Source organism: Canis aureus, chromosome 15 (genome assembly GCF_053574225.1).
Source record: "Canis aureus isolate CA01 chromosome 15, VMU_Caureus_v.1.0, whole genome shotgun sequence".
NCBI classification, from domain to species: Eukaryota; Metazoa; Chordata; class Mammalia; order Carnivora; family Canidae; genus Canis; species Canis aureus.
This window is the reverse complement of record NC_135625.1, coordinates 9,829,330-9,835,840: the sequence shown is the minus strand read 5'-3', so window position 1 is coordinate 9,835,840 and position 6,511 is coordinate 9,829,330. Positions and strand designations below refer to the sequence as shown.

Below are 6,511 nucleotides of genomic sequence, written 5' to 3'. Positions count from 1 at the left end.
CCGAGTCCATGAGCTGTCTCATTCCCTATGACAGTCTTCAGAGGACGGGGATACCTGCAGATGCTCTTAGGGAACTCTTGGCAAGACATGCACACAGGTTCCCTCACTCTTTACGACACAGTAAACTGTATTGGCCATAAGAAACACAATTCCCAGACATGAAAATAACCCTGACACCTTAGATCTCTAATTTGTCTTAGGTACATGAAAATCTCCAAAAAAGCCTGATTTCTTCTGCACAGATCCTATTGTCCCTTACTCTCCAGTAAGGGTGGCATGTCCAAGTTTGAATACAGAGTGAAAATAACATTATGATGTGATGTTACAACTGCACATCTATGGTCACACTCAGAGGCGTTTGGTTGTCATGCAATAATTTCCATTCTACAATGAACTTGTCAAACTCTTCTGTAAGAAATGCAATGATAACACAGAACACCTATAACCTGACCTCAAAACGCTTTGGTAGACTCATGAACTTGGCACTGTTTTCCAGAGGTATCAACCCAGGTCCAAATTTGAATTTGAACTGGTCTGAAATCCAGAGTCCACTTCTTCTGGGTCAAGAGATGCCACAGAGTAGACGGTAGCAAAATATCATAAAAAGTTATGTTCAGTGGGAGGCTGGGCATTTCCCTTTGGAATAAGAGTCCTTGTTAGTTTGCTTCTCTTCAGTCTTAATGTGGGAGAGAGTGAAGGGAACATAATAAAATCACTGTGGTTCAATCATGTCTGGATGCAGTTATCGCCCCAAAAATAAGCACTTAATTTCCATCTTACAATTTCCAAGCAATGACCAAGACACATCGCTAGCAAGACCCAATACATACTTATGTTCAGAGAAATATTCTTTCAATATAAATAGAAGAAAAGCATTGGGAAGTGGGGAGCATGACGAAAGGGTCAAACATACTGACTTCAACCCCGGGTCCTCAGCATCATATCCACTCTCAACCCTGATTGCTCCCTGCCTCTCACCTGCAAGTGGCCCCCACTCTCCCCAAGGCTGAAGGAGAGGCAGGTTCCTCGATACACCCCATATGAAATCCACACTATCCCAATAAAAGATCATGACAATGAACCAGGTTTAAATATCAGTGTCCTCAAGTTTCAGTTGAAGGCCATATCCCATGAACACACCAGATAGATGGTTCTTCCATACATATAGAACACACACTTCACACAACACAAAATATTTCCAGTATGGGATTGTGTTCGGGTTTGGAGTGAGTGAGTGACGCTGTGTGTGTGGGTGTGTGCGCCCATGTGCACCAAAGTTAGGAGACACATCCCTGGACTGCTTCTAAAGACCTCTGTCCCTTCTTTTTCATCCTCTTGGTAGGTCTGGCTCTCCCTGGCACACGCGGGACTTTGGCCACGTCTCTGGCCACCTGAGGTGGGAGCATCCCAGCTGCAGTGGTGAGCAGGTCGACGGTCTGCTGAGGATGATTCTTCGGTATCTCAGGTCTGTATTTGGAGTGGTGAAGGATGACTGCGTTCGCAGGAAGAGCAATTTCTCTTCTCCTGACATTGAGTTCAGGCTTAGGGCGGTTGCACTCTTGGAGGCATCTCCACTGGTCTAATGTCATTTGTTGCCTTGAGGTCTCTTCCCCACGCTCCTCCAACTCAGGAAGGTTCATGGAGGGATCCGTTGCCGGCTCTCCTGAGGCCTCAAACACCACTGTGGGGTCTGCCTCGGGAGATGCGAGTCCTCCCTCCTTGACTGACTCCCTCCCAAGGTCTCTCTCCAGATCAGTCTTCTGCATATAAAAGAGGACATAGGCAGGTTGGCGCAGCGCGCAAGTCACATCACAGGCGCTGACCTTAGCATCATCCATTTTATACCACTGGCCATTTCCTGCCTTTACAAAACAGAAGTAATGTCCGCTGTGGCAACTCCTCCCAGCATGCACCAGCACGGCATAGAGCACATAAACCAAGGGTCATGCCCTCTGCTCAGACAGGCAGTGTTGCATGTCAAGGCGCTCAGGATATTGCACCTCCTTAGTCATTTTGTTGCCTGTCAAGTCTGAGAATCGTCTCAAGACCAGGATGAGGACCTTCGGTGAAGTGTGCAAAGTCAACACCTTGGACGCAGGCACCTTCTCCAGACACTTACTACAATGGTAGGCATTTTCACCTTCCAGCAGTTCTGGCTTCAACAACTGCTCCAAAGCTTGGATGACGCTGTGAGCAGCCCCAATGTCCAGGCTGATGTCCAGGTAAGGTTCCAGAGTGCTCGAAATGCCTTGGCAGTGGAGACACTGGATTTGAGACCTCCAGTACCCCCCAAAGAGTTGATGGATGAGGGTCCTGTCCTGAGGACGCTCAGGGTCTGAGAGCTTGTCCTCAGGCAAGCATGCTTGCTGCATTGCATCCAGAATGAACATGAGATACTCATGGGCATCTTCCTGCTTGTGTCTGTGGAAGGCGGCGAGCAGGAGTGGCAGGGGCCGGAGCACACGTCCAGGATGGCAGAGAACCCGCGTCAGGTGAGCCTGCAGGGTACACAGCATGCAGGATGTCTGCCTCCTACAGGTGGTCCCGTGCTGCTGGGACAGCATGTAGCTGGCGAGGGGCTCTGTGTAGGTCAGACACTGTAGGGTCGCATTCACATAGCAAGTGTTGCCCATGTTCTGAAGCCCGGCTCCCACGTGGGAAAGGCTCTTCCAACTCAGAGGCGTCTTGGTGGGAGGCAGCCCTGCTGATGCGGGAGCCAACGGGTCAGTCAGGGAGGAGAGCGTCTTTGATGCAGGGGATGTCGTCTCGGGCACAGAGGGTCCTCCGTGGACTTCAGCCCCGGCTCTCCTTGACCAGCATGACTGGGGTTTGGGAGAGGCGCTGAACTGAGGCTCCTCTGAGGGGTGGAGGTGGGCAGCCTCCATGTCTGCAGAAACAGTGTCCACAAGATACATTCAACCAGGAGCTTCGGGTCGCAAAGGGATGCTCCTCTCACTGTGCCAGTTTCCAAATGTCAGATAGTGACCCTCACCTCCACCTTTCATGGCTTTTGGGCCCTGGGATAAGGCACAAAGTCCTCTAATCCACTCTAATTGCTAGATTGGATTACAGGATTTGGGTGTGTTTCTCCCTGACAGAGACCATTCAGGTCAGCCCAGCTCCTAATCTTGCCTCCCACAACAGACAGCACCTTCAGATCTTTCTCAAGCTCCCTAACTGCCCCTACCTATTTCTGAACAGACTTTCTTCAGTGTTTCTATGTTCAGTGGAAATCTTAATGGGTGTCCTCTTTCATTTTGAGTAACCTCAAGCGAGCCAAGGAGAGTTAGACATTAGTGATCTAGGACAGGGAAGATCATTCTCCCAAAAGAGCTCAGGTATCACATAGGAACACCATATCCTCACCAGCCAGAATGTTTGTAGCTGTAACCAATTATTTGGGAATATGGTGTCCATGCTTTGCTTCTACACCTTCATCTCTGTCTACTATGATTCCAATATACAAAGATGATGAAGGTCTTAATGAATATCATTGTCTGTCTAGGTGTGTCTCGGGTCTACAACAAGTGAAATCCTCTGGATGGTTTTATGCTTTTGGGAAACATTCCTTTAAAGCTCCTTTCTGACAGGTCTATATCTTAAATCCAGTGTTATTATGCCGAATTTTAACTTTTCCTCAGGTAATTCTACACCAATATTCTTTATATACTTTTGACTTAATTGGAGTATGTCGTAGGCTTGCACCTTTTTTACACATTATGGTTTTGGCAGTTGTAGATGCAGGGAGGTAGGCACGGGGTTAGCTCGTGGTTTGGAAGTGTCATTATGGCTTATTCTGTTTACACAATTGGTAGTCTCTGCTGAAGATTTTTGATTCGACAAGACAATTAATTCCTACTGTGACCATGACCATTTCCAGTTTATGAATTTGAATAAGCCTTAGGAAAGGTGAAAACCTAAGTCCATTTGTCTTCTTTACTAAACAGAGGCCAAGAGAAATTTTGCAAGGCCTTGGTCAGTGACTGGGCTGTACAAGCCCTGGGGCCCTGCTGAATTCTTGATGTTCACTTGTCGTCCCTGGACACTGAGAGAATAAAAGTGTCATCTCTTATGCCACCATGTTTTAGGATATTTATTCTGAAACCATGGAGTCTAAAAAAACTTTTGTGTAGGATGCTCTTTATGATATCTCCGTGTTTAACTGAAAGTTTTAATTGACAAAATGAATATTACATCATGAATATCGTCAAACTATGACCCCATTTTTATTGCCATTAGCTCTAAATTGAGCAACCATACAGAGACATGGGGCCTAGGAATGATGTCTTTTGCTGAGTCTCCTCGTGTTGTCCAGAGATCCCATTACTCATTGTTTGACGTGAGAAATAACTGTTTGGGAAGGTTTAACAATCCCTCTGTTTCTATAATCTGCTTAAACAAAGCCAGGCACATCCTCTGTGCCTGAGAAAGTACAATATTATTATTGTCTGCTTATCATTGTTTTTTTAATCATCATTCTCATTCTTATTATCTGCCTCAATTAAGTATTTAAACACCTTATGAGTATTCCATGTCAGTTGATTGGCTAGATGCCTGATGAACTTCAGTAGTCTATTACAATATCCCCAGTTCAACTTTGGACTCTATTAAAAATTTCCTCTTACTTTGAGCAGAAATCTAAGGCTGTGCAATTCCTTTCTGTTGGTCTGAGTCCTAACTGGGGTACGAACAGGTTCAATGTTTCTTCAGCATGGTATTATCTCAAGTATTAGACAGCAATATGTGTTCTTTCTTCTCCTCAAAGCTGTATTTTCCAAGAACAAGTTCCCTTTGGGAGTGGCTGCCAGTTCTTTGTATTATTTCTCCTGAGAACATCTGTCACCAAAAACTTTTTTCAATCATTTATCTCAAAATACCTTTACTCTCTTCAGCTTAATCTTTGTTCTGAAGAAAAACTCATTGTCCACATCACCCTGAATTCCAGAATTAAACCCATTATTCATTGATATTTCTTACAGAATGGATCAGCCTCAGGTTTCTTTTATCTTTGCACCTAAACTCTTGAAACTCCACAGCCACGTGGCTGTGGTCTATCGTTGCATGTGGCCTATCGTTGACCTGCCTACAGTATAAACAGCACCATCTTTACCTTTTGTCATATATCTGAGACTATTAATTTGGAGACATGAAAACAATCACGCATTGGGAAGGAATGTTATTAAAATTAGAAAGTAGACTGCCTCCATCCCAGGAAGACATACTCTGCTTCTAGATATCCTAGAAATGACTATGGCAGAAGGAATTGAATACCCAGTAGGGACACTGTGTAAGTTGTGCAGGGAATCTGAGCTCCCATACAGCTGCTCACGTGACATGTGCTTTTTCTGATCGCCAGATGTGTACTCGGTGTCTGCAGGAGACTCGGTAATAGGGAATTGTGATTTTGGCCTGGGTGATGTTATGTTGCTTTCTGGTCACCAAGTACTGGATAACTGAGGCCTTGCTTTCTCCACACAGCCCATGGAGCTATACACAGAAGGATGCAGTGTCAGAGATGGATGGTCGCTGTGAGGTTGAGTGCCTTTCCTTTGAAGATAAGATTGGGGGCTGTAGAGCTGAACTGACGCCACTTTGCTGCAAAAAAAGGAAGAATAATTAAAAGCCAAGCCGGAGCTACAGGAAGTGAGAAGCAAAGATCCTCTGGCTGTGAGCTCCATGCGGCAAACATCTCTGGATTTATTCTCTTGACCTCCAACATGGGCATTCTTTGAATGAAGCTGTCAATCCAGCTTCTGACACTGCAGAGAAATATGATCTGTAGGCCGTGAGGGGCCCGGGGGAAGGCACTGTGTTATGTTGACCTTCGGAATCCTCACTTGCTGGCAGAGGCCCCCTTAATTATTTTATGGATTGATAAAGTGAGTGAGCAGATTAACAGATTAAACAGGTAGAATGGAAAGGTGGGACCATGGTTGAAATGTTCTAAAACCCTGGCTTCAGACAGAGCTGTGACCCTGGGTCTTTGTCGTTCAGACTCTGGTCTCCGTAATATGAGACGACTCAACCACATAGTACATGCCCACGTGATGGACACAAATTGTGGCCGCCTTAGCAGTCCTGCTGGCTCATGCTTCTCCGGCTCCTTCACAGATAGCTGTTAGCATGGCTTCCCCTCCCTGTTCAATCTGGGACATCAAGTGCCATAATGAAAAGGGCCTGTGTCAGAGTTTAAGCTGGCCAAAGATTGGGTAGCGTCTTCATGCTGGCCTCTTGTAGTGAGAATGTAGCAGTCATGGCCTCTTCAAGAGCAGGGTTCCTAGAGATAGTCTAATTCAACACCTTCATTACAGCGGAGGAGATAGAGACCCCAGAAGATGCCACTGTTGCCGGCTTAGTCACAGCAACACTTTGGCTTTTGGTCTTATGTTCTTAGCATGTCCACAAAATGGGGCCCTGGCTGAGAGCAGAAGCCTGAACAGGGATTATTTTTAGCAGCTCCGGTGAGCAGCTGGGTGGAAGAAGAAGTGGAAACAGCTGCAGAAGAGTTGGA

At 46.0% G+C, this 6,511-nt stretch overlaps 1 pseudogene; it reads right to left on the bottom strand.

The window, feature by feature from the left end:
• Window positions 1-1,277: 1,277 nt before the first annotated feature.
• Window positions 1,278-2,885, bottom strand: LOC144284123 (ubiquitin carboxyl-terminal hydrolase 17-like protein 6; annotated as a pseudogene).
• Between the last annotated feature and the right edge of the window lie 3,626 nt (window positions 2,886-6,511).